Source organism: Cygnus olor, chromosome 8 (genome assembly GCF_009769625.2).
Source record: "Cygnus olor isolate bCygOlo1 chromosome 8, bCygOlo1.pri.v2, whole genome shotgun sequence".
NCBI classification, from domain to species: domain Eukaryota; kingdom Metazoa; phylum Chordata; class Aves; order Anseriformes; family Anatidae; genus Cygnus; species Cygnus olor.
Genome location: NC_049176.1, coordinates 5406273 through 5431002, shown reverse-complemented (window position 1 = coordinate 5431002; position 24730 = coordinate 5406273). Strand labels below are relative to the sequence as shown.

At 36.3% G+C, this 24730-nt stretch overlaps 1 protein-coding gene and 1 long non-coding RNA gene across 10 annotated transcripts in view; one reads left to right on the top strand and one right to left on the bottom strand.

The window, feature by feature from the left end:
* The window catches only part of NTNG1 (netrin G1), a 156804-nt gene that overhangs the window by 2945 nt on the left and 129129 nt on the right, over positions 1-24730 (bottom strand). The window lies entirely within an intron of this gene.
* Positions 8785-14261, top strand: LOC121073802. Its single transcript, XR_005821952.1, has 3 exons — positions 8785-9081; positions 9780-9863; positions 11508-14261. It is a non-coding gene; the product is annotated as an uncharacterized LOC121073802 (long non-coding RNA).

The following is a 24730-nucleotide window of genomic DNA, read 5'->3' as shown; positions in this document are numbered from 1 at the left end:
TAATGGCAACAGGCTGAAAAAATGAACTGGATTTTAAGTCAATATTTGAGTTATATAGCCTCAGTTATAACAGATAATTAAAGCTGACCTTATTATTCATATTGTATATATTTAGCCATATCAAATGTAAAATCAAAATAATTTGCCAGATGGTACAGCCACTGTACCTATTTGTTCTGGACTACTCATTGCTGCGATGCTTCCTACAATTCAGGCAATGAAAATGGTGAAATATGTGTCCCATCAATACTGACTGTTTGCCTCAAATAATTGGGTGCAAATCAATAGTGAATTAAGTACCACTTTTTAAACAGCAGATGAGATATTTCACTTCATGTTTGGCCCTGAATATATTGTCCCAAATTTTCCAAGTATTTAGTAACACAAATTTGTTTTCCGATAGCTGTACCATTTTTAAACTTATATTGACAACGATAGCCTGTTATTTTAGGAGGACGTCAACCCAGATGCTGATTGTGTTGTTACAGATTGCTGGATATGGGTGACGGTGCTGTCTGACACACTGATGCAGGCTATCAAATGCCTCTAATTATCGTTGTCTACAAAATTTTGGATATAATGTTACAGATACTGAAGTTTTAAATCAGACTGTTTATTTCTTACTTAAAGTTTTTCTTTAAGGTACTTAAGGGATGGATCAAAAGCTTCTCTCCAGTATTTCTTGTGTACTGTTTTTGCCCACGGAAATGCAGAAAAGTAAATACAGTAGAGTTTAATATTCTTAGCAAAGTACTTGCAGCTGGAAATTATTGAATTGTTAATTTTGTGTTATCAAAGCTTTTTTTCCCTTAGTTTAATCCTGTGTTTCTTTCTCTTGCACCCACATACATACACACATGTATGTATTATGTAGATAGCAATTGTGGTGATTTGGAAGCAAAACAGTTGTGAAATGAAATCCCTTTATTTTTTGCCACTTTTGTTTTAATTTTATTCTGACCAACTCTAATACCATTCCCAACTTTCAGAGGGCATGGCAAGGATGACTTTTAAAATTTAAATATTAACTAATTGTTAGCTAACCATTATTACGTTTTTTCAGTTTGGATTTGGATTTGCTGTAGCTAATGAGTGTAGCACATCAGCAACATAGAAATAAGTATGTTCACTGGAGTGTTTTCACTGAAGTTTAGAACAAAATTTATTCCTTAAATAAAGCTAGTCAACATTCTGCCAAGACAAAAGAAAGGCAAGTATATTGATTGGTGTTTTGAAAATTAGTAATGTTTCTGATGTTAATGTGATATTTTGCTAGGATACATATTATAACACATTTTAGAAGTGGCTTCTCTGTTTTACTCTGAGAAGACAGCTGCTGAATGGGGCCAGGAGGCCAGGAAGTTGGAGACCCCTTGCTCTGTGTTGAAGTCCAAGGACAACTGTTGTAACTCATGCTGGAGGGTGCAGGTAGGACTGGTGGAGTCCAGCACATGCCTGGTAGGGTTTCCTGCCCATTGCACCCTTTCTGCCTTCTACCTACTTTGCTCTGGCCTACTCTTATACACCAAACAGTGAAATACCGCCTCCACTGCTGAGAGATGTCGAACTAGCTTTGCCTTAGCTCTGTCATTGGCTATTAAAAGTTAACAATTAATGAAAAGCCCTTTTTTCAGCGTATCAAAATAAATGCAAGTAGAAAGGGAGCATTTGCATCGTCTGCTTAGTGCCTCTGAATTAACTGTGAAAGAATTGCTGTCTGTTGACTGTTTAGGCAAGAGGATTAACTGATGTATTTTGAACCGCATTCTAGTGTAAAGATGCCTAGGTTGCCTTTTATAGGCAGAACTGAATTGTCTTTTTTTTTTTTCTTTGAACTACTACATTGTGAGCATAGCTAGGAACTAAGGTCAGCTCTGCCATCCTCCTGCTCTTGATGTTATTGGCAGGACTCTGATAACCAGCTGTGAATCACAGAAGACCTATATCTTGATTATTCATGTTCAGCATTTGGTGTCCAAAACTATGCTTGGACAATTCATTTTTTAAATTTTTTTTGTAATCGGAAAGGTGTCAGGTATCAAATTCTGATCAAAGAATGAAACACTGAAGAAACAATGAAAATAAAAACTAATTTTGAATTAGTCATACTTGACTCCTAAGACTTGTGTGGCTAAACTAGCTGTGAGTTTGCTGGCAGATCTTCATGAATTAGAAGACAATGCATCAAATCGATTATTTAAGGAACAAAACAGACATCTGACTTGCTGTGGAGAGCTTCATAGGCTTTTTGAGGGGTATTTCTGAGCACAGTCTCCAGATCTTCTAGTGCTACTGTGGGAAGTGAAATATTTAATGTAAAATAAAGGAAAATTTATTTTTTTTCATAAATAATCAATTTATGATCTAAGCTGTAGTTTGATTATGGGATCTTTAAAAACACTATACAAATGAGAAAGAAAAAAGCTATGTGTAAAGATGGGTAGCCATTTGAAGCTTTTCTCTTCCGGGGGGAAAACACCTATAAACTAGCAAGTGCTTGGAATTAGTAAGAGATTATTATTATTTTTAAATTAAAACTTAAGCCTGTTTTCCAAAGTAATCATTAGTAAGATATTGAAGCCTCTTTTTATAGGATAAGACCTTTTTAAATACCAAACGATACCTTGCTTCAAAATACAAAAATATTCACAAGTAACTATTTGGTTTGTAATTCCATTGTCATTAAATTTGTAAATGGAATATAAAAGGAAAACAAGGGGAAAAAAAATCTAGTCTTTCAACCAGCTCAAGCTGTTCAAGGGGTAAGTGATATGTGAGTGTTTCACAGAATTTATATTAGGTATTTAATGAACTATATTGAGAGTAGTGTAGATGTTTGACAAATGTCTACTTTCTTCTTAACTGTTCAAGCCTGAATAATACATGGAAATTTCTGAGTCTGTCCAAAACGCATCCTTAATACTTTTGCAGCTTCTTGAAAAAAAATAGATAGAGATTATATTAGGGGTGGCTTTAGCTATGAAGCAGAAATGTAGACACATTAACACAAATGCAAGTCTTGTTCTTTTTGATCACCTCAGACACAGCACTGTGCTATTGGCTTATGTTCTTTCTGGCTACTGTGTCTGGGCATCTTCAAAGAATATGCAAAGAGCTTTTGGTCTGTCTACTGCTCAGACAGGAAATATCATATTGGATTTAAACCCAATTTCTTTTAGCCTCCTATCCTTCCTGAGGGCCATCCAAGAGGGGAGAAAATAAATGTACCTTTCTTCATACTACCTTCATTTTTGTACAGCTTGCCTACAGACGCTTCTTATTCAGCTGGGTTAGCCACATGAACGTGAGAAAGGATGGGCAATTAACTTATAAAATCAAACAAACAAAACCCAAATATCTTTTACCTTTTTTTTTTTTTTTTGATCTGAGAGGTGGTTTTCCCTTTCCGCATCAAAATCTGTGTTGATTTTGAAATGTTTGTTATTTATGGAAACAGCATAAAGATCATTAACAATGAAGTCACAGAAAAAATAAAAACAAACTTTTTATTAGAGGTCCTTTTTTTTTTTCTTTCTTGAATTCTTAAGCCTTTCATTTCAAGCAAAGTTTTGTATGATCTCTCCCATCGCTATTTTTCTTCCATGTGCTCTTTTTGTGATATTTGTTACAGCTCGCTCTCTCACGACTGTTTCTTCCCTTATCTCTTTTTTGTCTCCCAGATCCTGAGTATTATAGTCCCTGGACAGGCTGGTGGGTTGACAGCTCTGAATATATTACACACCATTTTGGTCTATTCTAAAGGACTGAAGCAAATTTTGGCCCTATTTCTGCTGCAGTGAAATTTCCGTACTATTCCTCAGTAGTTTGTATGAATGACACTACTGAAATAATGAGAATTTTTGACCTTGGATTCCAGCCATTGTTAGTAGCTTTGAAAGCATGCAGGTCACAGGTCTAGTGGCTGAAGAAATTATTCTTGGCTGATTTTTTTCTAACGCATCTGTTTCCTTGCTGCTTCCTATCTAGCAACGAATGTTATATGAATTCATTTATGGATAGATTTTTAGCACACATGCTAACCAAATACTGTTTCAGAACAATGAACCCATGTTTTTGGTAATTACGTTCATAGGAAGTTTCAATATATGCAGTGGTTGTCTGTATAGAGAGATCTGCGAACAGCACATTGAATTGAAATGCTCTGGAAAAATTGGGAGATTTCATCTTGCTACATAAGTTCAGTAAATTGAGGCCAAGCACAAGTGATTTCTTGTCAAGTACAGAATTACTTCCTATGAATGTTATAAAAATTCTGTAACTAGTTGGCATTATTTTGTAAAAATGTAATCACTTAAACGGTTTAAAACAAAACCATTCTATTCCATGAAAACAACTCCCCCCCCCCAAAAAAAAAAAAAAAAAAGCAAGCAAGCATAGAATATAAAAGAAATTGCAACAAATAAGGAAGTTTGTGTGTATGCCTATTAAGGGTACAGCCATCTAGGCATACGTATAGCAAATGTGCAATAGAAAACCTCTGCAGTCACCAAGGAAAGGTATGAATAATATTTTCCTAGTATTTGTTAAATACACATTAATGAAGTTGGGGCATGCAAAACAGTCTAATTCAAATGCAGAGGTTTAAAATTGTTTCCAATGGTTTCAGAACAGGTGACCACAATCAAAATATTTTCAGCCTGCCAAAGTTAGCAACAACAACTTTCCCCATTATTTGGAAACAATCCTAAGTGTTATTTTTGTGCAATATAAAAGGACCTCAATTCTGCTATTGTTATGTTTCAAGGATTTCTGTGTGGAGCTCTAGTGACTCTGAGATTTCACACATACAAAGTAAATATTAGGAATGAGGACATAAGTGCATGGGAAAATTTTAAGTAGTCAGGCTTCTTCTGAAATATTCACAATTGCTGTTACAATTACTGTTGCAAACTGCATGACAAAAACCTCAAACTTGTGTAACTTAAGCATCTTACTAATTTGAATAACCAGTGTCTAGTAATGACTTAAAGATTTTGTCACTAGGATTTCTCCCCCTACTTTTCTCCCAATTAGGTCTACTACTAGATTATTATTAGAATTTATTGGTTTTTATTTTTTATTGTTACCAGTTACATTTACTTCTAAATGTTTTTTAAATGTTTAGCTACTATGAATATATATCGAAGTGTTGATCAGACTTATTGAGTGTTTCTGAACCAGAGATACCTGATATGAAAAACAGCTATTGCTGTTTTAAACCAAATATATCCATAATGATATATTTTTGTCAAGTGATACTAACTAACCATTTGCTGCAGTGGGATTAGTAAGACTACCTTATGACACTGCCAAATCGCTTTGATAGCATGGGAAGAGAAATGGTTTGTACTTATCCACCAAGGTGCAGTCTGAAGTTGAGACAAAATAAATTAGTGTAGACAAGTACAAGCCTAAGGCATATCTTACTGTGTCACAATTATTGTCTTAAAATGACAGACATTAATACAAAGATCTCTGGTGCAAATTTGAAACAATGCTGTGTTTAATTAAATTGTAAACAATACAAGGAAATCAACATTGACCAAGTGAGAATAGTTTCTGAAGGAAGACATCTCCATCTTGAATTGTCTTAGAAATGCCAATTAGAGGCACAATTGAAATGACACTTTTTAAAATAAAACCCATTTTATTAAGTCATAGGAGAATGATAGGTGGGTAATGAAGAAACTGTGTTTGCTGAAAGTTTCTGGTAGAGTTTTTGGATTGTTTTTCTACATGGAATTTCTGGTCTCTGTGCACAATTTTCACTACAAAACTATTTCTAATCAAATTGCAGGAAACGTCTTCAGAGTTTCTACTTAGAAGATGCAGCTTCTATTCAGAGCTGTCTCCTGTGTACAGTCACAGAATGGATGGCGATTCCTCTCTCCTGTAAATAGGTACCGATTTATCCTGGCATTCACATGGGTAACCATAGTTGATTGCTTTGCTACTGAAAATGCAAAATCCTCTACAGAACAAACTTAATTTTAAGCATGGTACAAAGACAGTGGAGATAGAAAGTTACTCTATTTCACAGGCTATGTCTGTGCTTTCTCATTTTCCATCTGTATTTTTAATCTAAAATTCTTGGATTTAAGTAATAAAAGATATTGAGAAGAAATGCATCAAATCTGTCAAAAGGATGAGGAGAAAGATGAATTTTGGATTTCATACTCTTGCATGATAGAGAAGTCATAATAGCCTTGTCTGAAACAACACCAAATAGCTTGTTAAAATGGCTGAAAACAAATGCAGATTTCATCATATAAAAATTACTGTTGAGATAAACCTCTCCATCTTCCTTGGTTTTAGGAAATGGTTAGTTAACCTTTCAGTTGTATGATTTAGATAGTTTTGATTTTATACTTCTCCAAAAGAGGATGATTCTCAAAGGGGGAAAAAAATCCTCATGCTTTTTTATTGCTTTGCTAATGGAGGACTACCACTGACTTGGTATGACCCTCACCATATTTTAGGATAATCTCAGGAGAGCAATAAGCTTCAACATAACGTTAGTTACTCAACAGGGACACTACATGCCCCTATCATTCATATTCCACTTAAAAAGTTGTAAGCAGTGGTGCCATTATTTCTATCTTAGAACATTCTTAAACCATCTGTCTTCTCTTTCCTTAAGTAGGAAGAGAAGCAATTGAATCTACTTTTTTTTTTTTTTTTTTTTTTTTCTAGTGCCAACAGCAAGGTCAGGGTTTGGATATAGCCACTATCAATAAAAATTGGCTAAGTGCAATAACCCCTCAGATACAGAAGATGCAGTGGTCATCAAAAGGCCCTGAACAGCTGGTAGGTGGGATATGGTTCTCCAAATACATGCAGGTACTGCCATTGGAGGTGCCAGAGGCTATTTCAGGTGCTTGCACAGGGCTGGTAGATATGTAGTGAGAGCTATGAGAGTTTCAAGCTTGTGGGAATGGTGCCAGGAGACCAGCTGGGTCAAGATGCCTGTGGGTCTCTAGTGGCCATTGGGTACTTTGGTGTGCCAACAGGCTGTGACTTTTCTGGGTAGCCTGCAACCCTCTTACCTGAAAGCTCTCTGTGGCTCCCCTGCCTGTGTTTGACATCTGCTCTGATACAGTGCTGCTATGCAAGAAACACTAAAGGCTACTGCTGTAGAAATTCCGTAGTTGTGAGTAAGAGCTGTGGAAAGTTTTGCCTGTGGCCTCCACCCAAGTGCCCTCTGCCCACCAGTGCATTTGATCTCAGACCCTTGCCTTGGTCCTCATCTGCATGACCTGGCAGGCTCAGCTGCTCCTGGTTGATTCTGCCCCTGCCTGTTATGTCTGACTTCCCAGCATGATCCCAGACCCAACCCACTACAAGGGACACGTCTGGCAACCTGCAGCCAGTGGCCTTGCTGCCACTGAAGCTGCTCTGCTTACCTTGCTCAGGCACTGCAGCAGGACCTCATGCTGGGGAACTTCCCTCCTTGGTCTCCCCAAGTTCTGGCTTTCCAGCATTGTGGAGCTGCCCACTTCCCCTGCACCTGAGCAGTGCCATCAGACATCTTAAGTCAGGCAATTAATTCAGTCCTGTCTGGAAAGCTAGCAGGATGGCTTTGCTATATATTTTCAGCTTCATACATAACAACAGTATTTCCTTAAAATACAACAACGATCACTTCTACAGAGTACAAAAAAGCAGAAGGCGGCCTGAAGAACAAACCAAGGCAGAAGCATCCAAAGGTCAGCAATTCGAATACGTGATTATAAATATTCCTCAGGTTTACTCGCTAGGGTTTTTGACTTGCAAAAATGTTTTGAATACAAACAGAACTCTAATTTGCTTACAAAGACAAAAGCTTCTCTTCCTGCTGTCCATCGCAGAGAATGCTGGATTGAAGACTTTCAAAACCCATGGAATGTCCCTACACACTTAATCCTTTTTGGCAGTAAAATCAGAGAAGACAATCGCAACTTAAAATATTTTCTAATGTTTTAGGAGATGAGTATTCTAAAAATTATTTTCCTATTTTTTTAATGGAAGAATAGAGAAAGAAAGACAAATTTGGTGGCTTTTTCTAATAATGACATGAATTCCCCAATAGTACTTATCTGAAGATACATATTTGTATTGGTATTCCTCAAAACAGCTGCATGGCCTTGGCTCCTGATGTTCTTAGTAGACAAAACTTAAAATGCTTTCAGTGTTCCTTGGTAAGAAGTTTAATATTAAATTATAATCTTATGTTATTTAATGATAGTATTTTTGTTGTATTCTCTCCTAGTTTTTTTTTTTTTTGCTTCCCAAGTATATGATAGATGGGTGCATGTGCATATCCTGTTTTTTGTTTTGACAACTACGTTTTTATGAATGAGGTTAGTATCACTCAGATGCAATAAGGTTGGTTCTTCTGATTTTTTTTCTATGCCACCTGCAGATGGGAATGCCAATGGGAAAAATGGTGTAGGAAAATTCTTCGAGATAAAAGTAATAATTTTGCATTTCAGTGGATGTTTTTTCTTTTTAAATAATCTAGTTGAATTTATGTATTTTTTACACAAAAGAGGTGTTATATAAACGCTAAATTAATTTTTAAATACTGCTATTCTAAAGTTTTTTGTCATCTATAATCTGTTTCAACTTTCTTATTTTTGCTCCTTTGGAATAAAGCCAATTGCATGGAGCATTTTGAAAAATTAGTAACAATCTAATGGAAATACACGTTATGATGAAGTAAACTACATAAAATAGAGTTTGTAATGGAAACATCAATAATTTTAAGTTACACTGTCATAAATAACAAAGATATTAACATGGAATGCATATGTAAATATTAAGGGGAAAGGAAGCTCTGAGGTAATTGATAGATAAATATTTCTGTATTAAGTGTGATTTATCAGCTATGTTATGGTGACCATAGGTAAGAGTAAAGCCAAGTTTATATTTATGATTGCTATATGTTCCTCTTAAATGTATTTTTCAAAACAGAGGCATCTAAGACACAAGCAAAATACCCTACTATAGAAGATCAAAACACAAGTGTGCAACGTAAATGGCCTAGGATCTCTCAGCAGATGAACATTCAGAGTTTATGTGAAGATTAGTTACAATGTAAAGGTAAAACATTTATGAAGTTCTTACAAAACATACGAAATTTGAGGGATAATATATATTTTTTTATTTCGTTAAAGCAACAATTATCAGGAGATAATCTGCATCTGCGTTGACATACTGTGTTGAATGTAGATGAAAGGCTTCAGAGTGCTTTTGTTGAGATAGCTCTGGAATGGGGATAAAAACATGGCCCCGTAGGTCTCACAAAGCTCTTCAGAATGAGTAAGAGTTATTACTGTCAGTGAACAATGGAGAGGTTGATGCCAAGGAAAGCCAAATGATTTGCCTGTGCTAACAAAAGAAGGGTAAAAACATAGGTCCCGTGAATTCCAGTTCTATTTACTACATTGCACTGTTTTTTAGATAAATGCAACAACAGAGTTGTTTACTATTTCCAAGGGAATTTGGAGAGTTTCAGGTTGAAAAATGCTTACAAACTATCAAGTTAAAAAAGGAATATGTGATCTTGTCCATTTACAAGTGGCGTGTGCAATTGCATAAGATGTTTAGATATTCTTACAGTTAGAAATACTGATGTCATGTATGTACCTTCTTTTAATCTGACTGGTCAGAGCTTTAGAAACTTCATATTCATATATCAGAAACATGGTAAAGATTTGCAAATCCTTTTTTTGTCTCCTGTGCTTTCTCTTGGCATTTAAAAAAATCTTACGTTATTCTTTTTTTTTTTTTAATTGCAGTGAAATTGAAAAATGAGACTGAACAGGCAGATTCTTACGTCATAATTTCCTTCTGAAATATACTGGATGATAATATGCTGTCCTGTAAGTGGGATTTTAATTGGTGTAATGATTTACTTTACTACTCTTTTCACTGGCTTAAACAGCTGGCATGTAGCACTCAGCAAAAATGAGAACTAATAAATTAATGCATTAAATAATTAAAACTATTAGCTGCTTCATGATAGTTTTCATCAACAATATTTATTGTTACACACAGACTTGCTCTAGGTATCAGTGTGCATTCATCTTCATGACAGAGCATCCACTAGATGGGAAAGCATGGATAATAGACATTTGCATTCCAAGACAGTCCTTTTCAGGCACACTAGTTTTTCTGCAATATGCTGTGCAGGTGTAAACAACGTGATCAACTTAGCTAGTGTTGTTGAAAACAACTTTTATTTTTTTTAACTGACTTACATTATCACATCATTTAATGTGAAGTCCAAAGGACTCCTGTACTAAAGCACACTACAAAATAACTGTCTTTGATTATACTGCCTTTTAAAATTTCAAAGGCCCCTGTTATTTATTTGTCTTTCCAAAAGTGATGTTTTGGTAACTACACAGTTAAAATGCACAGTTCATTTTGACAGATTGATAGATACAACAGACAGGCTGATCTATATATTTTTCACAATATTATTATGCAGGCTGTTATTAATAAGTTATTGCAAAATTTAAACAATGGCACCAATCTCTTTTTTATCAACTACAGAGTTTCACTACAGTTTAGAAAACATCTGAGTAACAACAGGCCTGGCTTAGACTTGGAAAGAGAGCACTCAGTGCATATATGTTTGTCAGAAAAGTTCTTTATATGCTCAAATGAACTAAAGATAGCGTGTTTAAACATGCGTATTGATAGTGCTTACTATGACAAAACGTTAAGATAATTCACACATAAAGTTTTGAGTTAAAATACTCTAAGAGTAAAAACTCTTTTCTTCTGTGCTTAACAGAGGGGAAGGTTCTTGCATAACTTTTGATGCACAAATGTGTTAGAATTTAATTATTAGTGAAGACTGAAATAACCTGAGATCCTCAAGGAACAGAGAACTGCAAAGTATGATTTCACTTAGAAGCAATTGCTTTATTGTATTTAAAATTTTCTCCATTTTTTAGTTTATTGTGCTAGAATGTGCTAGTTTATTGTGCTATTATTTAGTTTATTAGGCTAGAATTGAAAAATAATAGCAGACTCCATTATTCTGGACACAGGTAAAATAAGTTGCTTTATAATCAGTGTTACATATTTCGATACATATATTGTATCAATACATTCAAGCTTCATGTTGAAAAGGAGTAACTGCTTTACTCAACAAGTCTTCCACTCCTATGTGAGACTGAACAGCCAAGAACTTAATCTTCTTTCTCATGCTGTGCATATAACAATGTTACTAACTCATACACTCACCTTAAGGAAGAGTTACACACAATGAAAATGTACTTCTAAAATGTAGATTATTTAAAAGAGTCTGAGTGTTTTTCCTTGAGGGACTTTTAGAGAAAAGGAAGAGTTCTGCTAAATACTATTTGGATAATGAAGCTGTATTTCCTGACAAGCTTATCTCTTCCAGTCCAGTCTTGTCCTGTGTCCCAAGCCATCCTCTCATGTGTGCCCCTACCTTACAGAAGCTGAATGCCCATAGCTCTGATCACACGTTCATCCTTCTCTTTCAGCAGATTTGGCAAGGACTGCAATGGAAATCTGCCTCCTCTGCTCACAAATCTCCTCCAGAACTGTATTACACCCCCCTCTTACGGTGAGAACCAGTGTTTATGGCATGCCTTTGTAGAGTCCCAGGTGATGGATGCATGCATACACATGATGTTGGAAGATGAGAAAAGGCTGTAATTCCAGGTAGGATGACTTTTTGTAGGACTGCTCTGTGCCGGGACTCTTATGAAGGATCAAACACTGAGGCTAAACAGAGTTTCCTCCTGCTCCATGGAGGTACGTGGCAAGCACAGCTAGCCATCATGTCACAGGTAATGCCAACCTTTGCATAGATACATGGTCTTGGGGCAGGAGAGACTCCAGCACGGTTTCCTGATCAGGTTTGAAAGACAGGCACAGTGAAGTAAGAGCATGAGTGGAGTGTGAAATGCAGAGGTTTTATGTTGCCTGTGTGAGACAGTGTTTTTTAAGTGGTAACATGGCAGATCTGAGTGGGATGATGGCTTTCTGAAGACTGCAAGAAAGCTATGGAATGAGTATCTGCTAGAATCAAAAAAAGATGAATGCTGAAAGGAAGGGGCTGGAACTGGAAGAGAGGTATTTGGGCCAAAGCCAGGATGGGTGGGAGAAGGTGAGGGAGGTGCACAACACATCTTGGCTGGCTCAGTGTTTTCTATCTGCAACACAGTCAAGGTCTTCTAATGCTGCAGAGCAGGCGTGGGCTGCAGCATCGTTAAGTCATCATAGTGCCACTGAATAAAAGAAAAGATAAAAACAGAGTACGCTTCTCTAAGCATCTTTTAATTTGTGTTTTAAATCAGTAAGGGCTTTGCATGAACTAGCAGGTCATTGCACAAAAATTATAGCACTATATGGCTTTACTCTGATAGGTGGTGTAAATCTGGATCCAAATTTCCAAACCCTTTCAGAAATTATGCTGTGTACATGCCTGTGTTTCATGATGTCTTCCCAGTGTACCAACTGCCATGTTTGCATATGTAATTTGAGTCATTTCAAAACACCTGGCTCTTTTTAAAGACATTTCCATTGCAATACAATTTCGTAATCTGTCTGTAAAGATATATGGAATGATTTTTTTCTGAGAACTGAAGTCTTTTGCAGAGAGCTGCAGTTTGCTGCATAATGTCGACACAATGGGGCTGATTTAAGGATGCTATGTTTGCCCTCAATATGAATTTCCTTGCACTAATGGCCCCAGTTTAAATCTTATTGTGGGATTTTCTTGTTCTTGAAATCAGTAGGAAGTAAGCCAGTTTTCTGAACCTTGTGAGAGTAACTTGTTCTCTCTGGATTCTAGTCAGTGCTTATTGCCTCACTATCAAAATGCAGCTTCAGTTCTTGAAAGAAAGAGCTACATGTGGTGAAACTCTTTACTCTCCTTGGAAATGAAATTTTCAACTCTTCAAAGTAGGAGTCCTATTTCAAGATATTCTCACTTTAAAGGGAAGTTCATTTCCCATTTAAAGTATGTATAATATTCAGAGCTCAATGGTGAAGCATCTCATTAACAGAACACCCAACTAAATTGTCTGCAATAGACAGCTATTTCTGTACAGAGAATACTGGAGATGTTGGTTGCTCCCACGCCTGTCAGTGTGTATGGGAGCTGAAAATGGTTAGTGTATATGGGTAAAAGTGGCCTAGCAGTTTTGAAGTGCAAGAATAGATTTTGGGGTCCATTGGAAAAGCCTTTAAATTTAAGTATGAACTACAGTAAGAAATGGGGCTAGCAGCTAAGAGTCCTAGAAAGATAATGATGGCTTTCTGTTTACAATTCAGAGATACTCGGTACACAGCTCTACCACTGGGTTCATAAGCTGGAGCAATATTTTGGTTTATCAGCAGACATATTTTTTTTATACTTTTCTTTCTACATCTGGAAAACACATGCCATCTGTGTACGTCTGAAAAGCATGAAAGATTTGCAAAGTTACTCCACTAACTCTAGAAAGGGAATGGAATGGGTAAAGTAATAGGCAAAGACAAGTACAAATCAAAATATTGTCTTTAGATTCAGCCAATGGCATCAGCGCAGTTGTTTTTATGTAGCTTTTCACTTCTATCTGAACAAAAAGACATAGTTGTTAGAAAGAAAAAAAAAGGAAGAAAATAGCATATAAAGAAGTACTTGTTCAAGCTGCAGTTGTAAAAAACACAAAATAGTTTTGGGCGTAATGCTTTAATCATCATATGAATGAACACGGCCCCTTTAATGTAATTTACCAAGTTGATAGACTTTCTACATACGTTAATTACCAGCATCTGAATTATGATCATACTCATTCCTATTCTCTGTAGAAATCTTTAAACTTCCAGCACTGTCACAGCTTTCTCTTCTCACTTGATGATTATAGGTAAAAGTTTTATTAACAATTTAATTATTCTCTTTAGAAGCCAACATAATTACAGTGGGCTTGACTCCGCTCCCATTAAAAGTCTTTTTAAACGATTTTGCCATTAGATGTAGTCCAATGTGAGAGAAGAGCAGTTTGAAATCAACAAAATCGTGCTTCAAAATTGCAGTGATGAAAGAGATTGAAAGGAGTAATACCATTAACATTTTACAGAACATCACAGTACTTGCGTAGGGGCTATCAGCCCCGTCTAAATACATATTGGGTAAATCCTGCAAAACTTCATTCACTTTCAAGGTTCTTATTCGTATGAACAGCTTGACTAAATCATCTGCAGTAAAGAGGAATAGTCTGACTAAGAAGTTCTGACTAAAAAGCTGGACTGACGTTTATGAGACCAAGATTTCGTTTCTAATTTTATCATTTTCATGTTCCTTGTCAAAATATTTACTTGCATGTTTAACTTCAAGGTGTATATGAAGTCACTGCAAGGTTACATGTCTCAAGGGTAAAGATCCAGGGTAAGAGGATATCATCATGCATGCACTTTTTAGAAATAAATGCTAGGAGAAGCTAAAGGGGCATAATGCTTGCAGATGATTTGGTGAGCCAGTCATATTATAGACGCAGCATAAAGTGAGTATCAAAACCAAGACCACTATTGAAAAGTATAGTTATAAAAATTGCCTTGTTAGCAGCAGAGTAAAGGAAAACTTTATGAAGAGATTTATTTACAAACAGTAAAGAAAGAATAACAATTCTGAAATTATAATGAAATGAAGGAAAAAAGAAAAGAGCATCAACACTAGTACTTCAGATCTAAGAACATGTTAAGGTACCAAGGAAGGCCAGAAAGAATTTAAAGTGATGCATTAAATTCACAAAATTAGTAGTTCTTTTTTTATTATTATTATTTTTGAAACACAGCAGAAGTAGAAGCTTCCCGGGAAGTCTCTAGAACAAATGAATGGTGTACAAGATACGTTCATGGAAAAAAAGTCTGTCAAGTATTCAGTATGTGGAAGAGCTTCAGGAAATTACTATGTCACTGCCTCTCTTGATGGGAACAAACTCTGGAGGCACCTCAAATTATATGCAAACCATTCTTAAAAAATGGAGAACAGTGTGTTCTATCAGATTACAGGAAACAAGTAATATTGACCCAATTAAAAAAAAACAAAAAACAAAAAACAAAACAAAACAAAACAAAACAAAAAAAATTTCTCTTACCTGTGGTTTTACTAATTTAATTGCCAAGACTGGCTTCCTTAACTACAAGAAGGGACTTTTACAGACGGGATTTTTAGAAAGCCCCAAGGAGAGTTAGAGGAACTACAGACTAGTAAGTACTTCTGCAGCAAGCAAATTGATGGGAACTGTAATGAAGAACAGAATTAGCAAATAGATGAGTAAGCATTATAAGCAGGGAAGAGCAAATTTTTTTTTTTTGGTAGAGGGAAATCATAGGAAATAGTTGTGCACAAATCTAGGAGATAATTTTTTGAAGGAATTGGTAAGCAGCATGTGGACACAGGTGATCAAGTTGATAACATGAATCTCCAAAAGCATTTCACGAGATCCCTCAGTAACATTTTTCAAAGAAACCAGGCAGTCATGCAATAAGCGTATTTTTTTTCATGGTATAATCATGGATTAAATAATGGGAAAAAGGGTAAGAATAAATGTCAATTATTTCAACTGAAAAGAGACTACTACTTAGTCCTGTAAGAATCACGTCAGGAATTATACGTGCAGAACTGCGCTAGAAAAGTGAGTGAAAAGTAACATAATAAAGTTTGTTCGTATTACAAAAGTATTGGGGCTGTAAAGATCTTCAGAATAATTTCTAAGATGCTGGGTTATAGTACAATAAAACGGTAGATGAAATTGGTTTTTGACAAGTAATGTATAGCAAAATCCTCTATCTCTATAGATATTTGGCTTTTTACCATTTAAGAAAGAGACTTTAAGAGTAGTTCCGTGTAATTTACTGACAATTTTGACTTAATGCTCTGTATCAGTCAAAAAGATGAATAGAATCTTGAAATTTTTAGGACAGGAAAAAAGAATGAAACAGAAAACACCACAATGCCACCATATGAGTTCAGGATGCACCTATCTCTTTAAGTCTAAGTCCTGCATATTGAGAAAGTATATAGTACTACCAAAAACGGTAGGGTGAAGTCTGATCATAGATATAAACTGTTGCAGGTAAAGGGGGGATTAAACAGATTAGTATTCCTCAGCATAAAAAAGGGAAGATAGATTGAAGAAAAATACAACAGACATCTATAAAATCATAAATGCTCTGGCAAAGGTGAACTGGACATGATCATTCATTTATTCTTACTACCTTTTACCTCTTCTGCCCAAGAACTAAGAAATACCAAATGAAATTGTCAGTCAGCTGGTTAAAACAAAGACACTTGGTATAATGAAATGGTGAATTTTATGGCTATTTTGTATAATGGAACAGTGAATTTTGTTATCCAAACAGGATGTTTGGAATGAATGAATGTCTCCAGAAGTGATTAGACAAATCAGTGGATAAAAGTCACATTGAGACCAACTAAGTATGAAGATATTGATGAATTCTTTGGCTAGGAAAGTAACTAAGCAGTAGCTTTCTAGAGTTTGGATACTTGTGGTGAATGAAATACCACTCAATACTACTGTCAAATACAGAAAACTGGATTAAACTGATCCCTGTGCAGACTTCAGTGCAGATTTTCTCAGGTTTCTACTGCAAGGTGTTCTAGTGGCTATAAGCATGCAAACGTGAAGAAAAACATGACTCACAGGAGTGAGAGGTTTTAAAGACCAGCTTTACCATAGACAAGGTAAGATGCTCAGAAAACAATAGAGTGAAGTGGAAATAATATTAAAAAAAAAAAAAGCACTTCTGTTAAGCATTTGAGTTAAAAGCTCAGATCTTGAAAGGTCCTGATTATTTTCAGAAATTCATTGCTGAAGTACTCAACCTGTTGGTACTAAACTCTTTTAGCTCAACTAAATTTCTTTAAAATGTTGTCTGATGAGAGTTTATTTCACCTATATAGATTACTCATTAAAAATACTGTCAATGACAAAAGCCAAAATCTTCTGGAAAGTACCTCAAATAGTTGCACTATGTCATTAAACGCATGTCATCAGCTGTTAGATACTACAGTACTCAGCTCTGTAGAAATACAAACCTAGGAGTTGGACTTGATGATCCTTGTGGGTCCCTTCCAACTCAGGATATTCTATGATTCTATGAAACCTGAAGACAGAAATTGCTGATTACTTTAGGATTAAATCCTTTCAGCATATTAAAATTCAGGGCAGAAATGCACCTTAACATCAGGTGTGCCCCCTGTACCTAGAAGAACTCTGAAATCCATTGAAGGTGGAAGCTAGGCAAGATTTATTTATTATTATTTACCTTTAATAGCATAATAGCACTGGGGGAGGCTAGCTCCTCTCGTGGAAGGCAGTCAATACCTTGCAAGTTCACACCTATCAGCTCTTTCTAAACTGAACTGTGATTTTCATATTGCTATCAGCATGAACAGAAAGATCTCTTGGAGGAGTTGTAATTGGACATGTGTAAACCAAGTTAAAGCTCTAAATCCTGAAGCCTTAATAATTAGCATGTGCTGCTGTCAGCATTGCTATCAGTTATATTGATGGCAAGATAGCAAGTGTCAACTACCTTTAATTGCATCAGGTCAGTAGTTTTTATCTCCAGTTAAGTAGAATAGAGATTATTTTACGTACTCCTAAATGATCCTTTTAAGGCCCCTTTATAAAAAATGTCCCATTTGGGTGTGTCTGTGGTGGTATAGATCTTTTTATTTCAGTTCTCATAAAAAGGTAGTGAGCAGGCAAATTATAGTTATGGCCACTGAGCAGGCTTGAAAGGAAAGCATGACATTTTCAGAGGAGAAGTAGTCCTGCTCATCACTGTTCAAATGAACACTTAATAATTCATAACAATTAACTGCTTTATAAATTTCCTCTTCAATACGTTTCCAAATGTGAATAGATTAAACAGTAATTGCTATCAAGCTTTATGTTCTATTTCATGTTCCTAATAAAAGTTTATTTCATGGAGCTTACTTTGTATATTTTTGATCTACTCCTAACTGAGTGCAATATACTGTATTAAAATATTTATCATTGTGCTATCAAATATTAACCATTTTAAAATCATCTGACTAAAGAAAACAAATAATGCTACTTGTTTGACTTTTTATGAATTTCCTAGTATTTAGTTATTCAGAATGCTCCCGTGACACGGCACCAAAAATATTGAAGTATCTGCAAATCACATTCCTTCTTACTAGACTGGACTGTTGTGAAATGGACTCTGATCATGTCTATCACTATTGTTCATTTTGGCTCTGCACATCGAAAAACAGTTCTTCAGTCTGCAAAAAGTTACTGTACCACCTCAGTACAAGCAGATCTTAGAGTTTTGTGTTATTCTATAGGTTAGGTGTTTTTCTGGGAGGAGTGGGGGTGAATACAGAACAGTTTTGAATTTTTTTAGGAAGTCTCCCTAATCATCCACCTGCTTGTTCTTAAATTGTGTAGCTTTGTCTGGTACAAATGCCAACAGCTTGCTAGAGTATAACGTGAATGGTCTAATGAGGGAAAGAGGAGATGCTGATCCCTCATTTCCCCAGCATGTGCTGTATTGCAGGGCTGCGTAGTGCAGCCTCACTGCCGGTTGCCAGGGTCACATCATGCCCCAGCCCAGGGGGCGATGCCCTCCCTGAGTGCTCCTGCTTGTTCAACCCCTGGCTGAGTCGTATCACAGAACTAAAGCAGAGGAAAATTTTCTTGTCTCTTTAGTGTCCTGCTGAGTTAGTTCTGAGATGGTTCAGGGACGGGTCCAACAAGTGCCTGAGATGTTACTGGGGATGGGGGATTAAATAGCTGGTAACTGGGAGAAGGGGGATTGCAGCACCTGCAATTAAAGCAACTTAGGCAGCTATGGAATAGCACCTTTGAAGCTGATACCTTGGCCAGATCACCAGGAAAACAACCTCTTTCATCCAATCCAAGCCTTTACCTTGCTGGGGAAGAATTGTTCTATTAAGGGTTACGTGTGTCAATGTTGCTTCTGTACAATTCATTTTCACGTTGGAGAAAGCAAATCTGATCACCAGGTTATCAGAATAAATCTCCCGAATTGGAGAGCTGGAGTCTGTTAAGAACCTAGTGCCTCTTAATAAGATGCTAACTTAGGCTAGCTAACCCCCTACCCTATGCTTCATTCTGTTTGTTTTTATGATCTGTTATCCCTAGGGGCTTCCCCACACACAGGTGTTACCTAGCTCACAATCCTGATCCTTTTTGTAGAAGCCTTCCTGCCAGCTCAGAGGCACCGAGATAACCTGCTTGAGCACTCACGATGTCACTCTAGTCTATTCCCTTTGTAGGCTGCTCTCTTTTCACAACATTTGACAGGTTTTGAAGCAGCAGTACTAAGAGCAGCTTGAGGCTTGATCCCCAGTCTAGCCATTTTATGCTAACTATGTAGATCTCTAAAATACCTATATGTAGACAGCATCCCATGCTTTTATTTTCTTCTCTATGCTCTTCATAGAGGAAAGGTGTTTCATTTAAATTTTTTTTTGTTAAATACGGTATTTGTGGTGTGGCATTTATTTATTTTTAAATATCCTCTCTGCAGGGAGATATCAGCCTTCTTTTTCTCCAAGTCCAGTATCTCATTAAAAAAATATAATTCCATGATATTCATACTTGGATAGTAAAAATATTTTCTATGTATCAGTTTATCTGTACGGTTATTCTGTGGGCCGTGTGTTTTGGAATTAATGTAAACGTGCTTATTAACACATTGTTTCCTCAGGTTTAGAAGGCTCAGGCTATCAGTATGGCATTACATGTATAGTAAGTCAGCATGCTCCCACTGAGGCTAATGGAATCGGTGTTTTGAATCATCTGAGAATCAGGCTTGATAACACTGTAATTTTGTTTGTAATTTTGCCTTGCTTGTCCTTACACCCATGAGCTGTACTTTGCCTTGAGCTGAAGCAGAGGGATTCTGAATTGGTTTAAGGAGAATTATTCTGCATTTAAATTGGGAGTAGTTTGAAGCAGAGTCCGTTCCTCTGACATCCAAATCCCTATACACACACAATTTCTTTAGTCTGCATAACAATCATGTAAAAGAGGTATTGGGAAAGCAGCATTTTATGTGTCGAGTCCAAGGGCAAATTGTTCCTTAGGGACCGCCATGTTCAACCCCATCAGAACTTCATATTTTTCAATAAATTCTTTTTGTTTTATTTTATTTCCCTCTGGCTCCAAGGGTGGCAGTGCACTTGCTAGCACCAGTCCTGGCACCAAAACAGACCAGAAGTAGAAGTCTATACTGCACCTGTGCAGAGGGGAAATTCCTTTTGTGGCCTTGCCACTGGTAAAAGGATGGAAAAAGGTATAAATGGATTGTCTGTGGCCCCATGCACAGGTGGTTGCAAAGGTGAACCGGAAAGCAGGGCTTTCTGGTTTTGAATTTGTTTCTTTTTACAGAATATAGTTCCCCACACACAAATTCAATGTGCAGATATCGAAGGACAGATGCACCTGCGTACAAACAAGTATAAAAACTCACTAAGCTTCCAGGGGAGAGACAATGGGAAGAGAACATTACATTTACATACTTAATCTATCTAAAAATCTATCTAAATCTATCTATTATCTAAAGAAGAATATGACGTATTTTAAGAAATGGAAGGTAATGCACCTTTTCTTGTTGAACTGTGAATGCAAACTTCCACAAGCAAATGTTACTGTAATTTACAGGATCACAATTTCAGGTTTCATTTTCTTTGGAAATTCAATCTGCATGATTTTGATCAAATGCCTTGGGTTCTCACATTTGTAACATCATAAAATGCAGAAAAAATGTATTTAATCATGTAAGTCAAATGCACGCTGTAACAGAATATGAACTATCTAACAGGCTGCAGAGCGATAAAAGTTCAGTCCAGATACAAGCACTGAGTGCAGCTTGAGCATTGAAGATAAGAGTGTAATTGTAATCCTCTGCCTGCTTTAACAAAAAAAAAAAAAGGAAAAAAAAGAGGGTAAAATAAACGAAACTATTCAGAGCTTGACATAAGGCATCTGACTGAAAACTTACTTGCTAATTGTTTAACATTTACACCATTGAAACAAGATGATTTAAAACAATGATTCACAAGAAATAACGTACTGAATTTAACTGGGGTGCAAGCTACTGTTGGTAACTCTTGTTCTCAGTCTAGGCTTTGTGGGGCTGCAGGACTGAAGGTTCAAGCTCTGTATTTGCTCACTAGCTATATGAAGGGAGCTAGTGAGTCATAGTAATCATTGGACTTTCCCTCACCTTTTTACCCATTGGATAATCATGCATAATGAAAATTAGAGCTGTGCTGCTAAGCTGAGTTTGGCAAGAGTGGCACTTGTTCTTTGTCAGATTGGGTAAACATGTGGCTGTTTTTGGAATCAACTGTTGCGCAAGTGAAATTAAAAGGTGTTATTTTCAAACACTCCTGCGTGTATAGAACAGTCACCTGAAATGTCATGGACAAGAAATATGAAAGATACAATACTTTGAGTTGTACACTTAGAAAATCGAATGAATGCTCTTGCATAATATTTTATCTTCATTCATTTTTCAAACTCAGGCAGTTCTGTGTAGATGCTTCTAATTTTTTTTTACAGGTTCCCCTTATCACAGAGCACTGTGTTCAGTTCAGGACTGGCCCAGAACAGCTGTAGTTACTGGTTAAGTCTCTTTCTGGGTTTGGAGCTTTGTTTTCTTCTGTTTCTACATTCATTTTTAAAGGAAATTGTTTAATTACTATAGTGTAGAAAAATGAAATACAGCTATGCAGTTCCTCCTGTTTCTGGAATTCTAAAAGAGTTTCAGGACCAGACTGCTCAGTTCGTAATACACTCCTTATGCTTTGATCTCTGTATGTGTGCTGGTGAGAAAACCATTGTGCATATCTGGAAGGGTGGTGGAAAGCTAAACCCCAGCTGCTTCCCCTGCGTGCTTGGTGCCTGCGGCATGGATGGGTCCAGGGGGAGGGCTTAGAGGCACAGTTGCATCTATTCTGCCTCTTTTTCCTGAGGGCAGCAAACCTTCCTGTACCAACCAGACCCTGCTGACCACTATGTCTGTGCAGCATAAACCTTGAATTCGGTAAGATAACAGCTGTTATCATGGTGCTTTTTATCTGGGAGGCGAAGTCTAAAATTGCATCTGACCTCTGAATGTACAGAGACGCAAGTGATGAGCGCTCTGCCTAGATCCTCAAAGGTTTTAGATGAAATCGGTACGAGTGCAGTACCTAAATGAATACTTCTGAGGATAATAGCTTCTGTCTCTTTCGCCCAAGTGTGGTACAAGGTAGACTTTGAACAGTAATTTGTCAAATGATATATTGTGAGCCTTAGAACACAACCGGACTTCCAGCATTGTTTTTCCCAAATAGGATTACTAATATTTTAAACTAAGCCACTCCATTTACTTATGCAATCATACAAGTAATTAAACTAGCTATGGTATAGATTTAACTTACTTATTTATAGGTCAAGCTTCTGGTTGCCCTAGGTCAATGATGTATAGCAACAAAGCTCCATAAAAATAGATTTTCTTAATAATGCCGATAGGCTTTGTATGACAAAAAGTAAACAACCACACATTGATGTGCTTTGTGAGTATCCATCTTTGCATATATATATTTCTGGACAGCGCAAGCTCAAGGGAAACAAATTGCAACCATACACTACATGTCCAGACAAATAATCCTTTTGTGCTTTGCTAAGGCAGAAGAATAAGTTCCTATTTTTCCTGTATATATCAGGATTTGCTTGTTTGTCCAGTCATTTGTTTAGATTTCAATGAAAAGATAAGAGGTAAAATTGCTGTGCTTCAAAATTAAATGAATTGGAATTCTGTTCCTCCATGAAAAGACTTGAAGCAAGATTTAAATCAGTGTGTGCTTGGTAAAACATGGCAATTTGGTGTCTGTTCCATAGAACTGACAACTGCATCTAGTTGTTTTTCTTCTAAATTTGATCAGATAATTTGATAGAACTTGGAGAATATCTGACAGTTACACAATCACATGGAGATTTGTTCATAAAATAACAACACAGGGACACTTAATTAGTTTTGTCAGCAAATAAAAAGGCACTGGCTTGCATTTCCAGAAACTGTCTAAAGGTTTTACAAATACTCTGATTCAGCTAAAATCAGGCTTTTTATATGTTGGGCTCAAAAAATCCTAATTAGAAACACATTATTGAGCTTATAAAGTCCAAACCTGAAAAGACAGGAAATAGTTAATAAGTATTTACTTTTACAGATTTAACAACCTGGTGTGTGTGTATATATAATATTATATGACCGTACAATTCACAGATCTCCAGCCTTGTTCAATATCTCAGCTACTTAATATTTTATTTAAACCCATGATGCAGACATAAATGTTTGCTATGTTTTATTCAAATTCTGCTTCAGAGAATCATATCGATTTCCTTCTTTTCAGTTTCTTTTTTTTTTTTTTTCTTTTTCCTTCCTGTTACTACCATATCTCGATGCTTCGCAAATTCTAATGCTTATTTTGCTGGTACCTAGGGTAAGGTGCAGGGGAGGTGACAACCTCCTCCTACATAAGGGGTGCACAGGCAAAGCAAGATCCTGTGATTTCAAATGCTGGTTTTGAGATACCTAGGATCTGATTTTTCAAAATATTAATGATAGAGGGCTTGGAGGTTTGAAAAGTACTTCACCTGCTTTCTGTTGGAACTGTATGTGCTCCATGTTTTGTGAAACAGAACTCAAGGGCAGGCACCCAGCAAATGGGAATGAAGTTAGCAACCACACACAAAAAATACGGTTTAAACAACCAGCCCAAATACAGACAGGAGCTTTCTGGCAGAGGCAGAGAGTCCAATTTTCTCAGGTAACATTTAGCTGCCTTGCCAATGCAACCTTCCTTTCTATTCATGTATGAGTTTAATGATAATTGATTAATTATTACAGTTTGTCTTGAAATTCTGCATTTGTTGGTTTTCAGACACGTTTACTGAACTGTTACAAGCCTAGGTTTTCTATTTCAGACTATTCATTGTTTAGAGAGGAAGGGGTAATCTCCATCTTTGTTTCTTTAACTTATGATTTAAAATTTATGTTTGTTTTAGAGCATTTAGAGAATTTGCGTGGCTCTCTGGTCAATTTTATGTTTGGCTAATCAGTGTCAGTAATTACATTCTCTTGTGTTTCTCAGCCTTACAAATCAAAAGCAAGCTGTTAGAGGAATCTCTGTTTAATGTGTCTATGTGGAAGCATGCAGAGAGGCAGGGAGAAAAGGTGAAAGAAGAACGTGAGAGGACTCTTCAGAGTTTCTCCAAGTAGGTGATCAAAACAGTTATAAAGAATAAATCTTCAGAATCTATTACAAAAGAAATTGGCAATAAAAGCCTAATCCTATATGTACTGGTGTGCTATTTCCACTCATTTACAAGACCTGCTAACCAGAAAAGGATCTAAATATACAACTAAGCATTGAAACATCTGCTTCTAATAATATTTATACCAAATTTCAGCACCTATTTTTAAAGAAGTATACTTTTAAAAAATTATCTTTCTCTTTTATCTGGTTTTCACTAATTATAACAAGTAATGAAGTAGTGTGTTGCAGTTTTATTGTTCAGAGACATAGTTCTAATGTATGAAAGCATAGTTCAGTTAATCAAATAGGCTGAAGTTGAGTATAGAAAAAAGGAAACATGCAGAGAAATTACCTTTTGTCTTTCAGTAAGAATTTTAAAGTTAGAGTTAA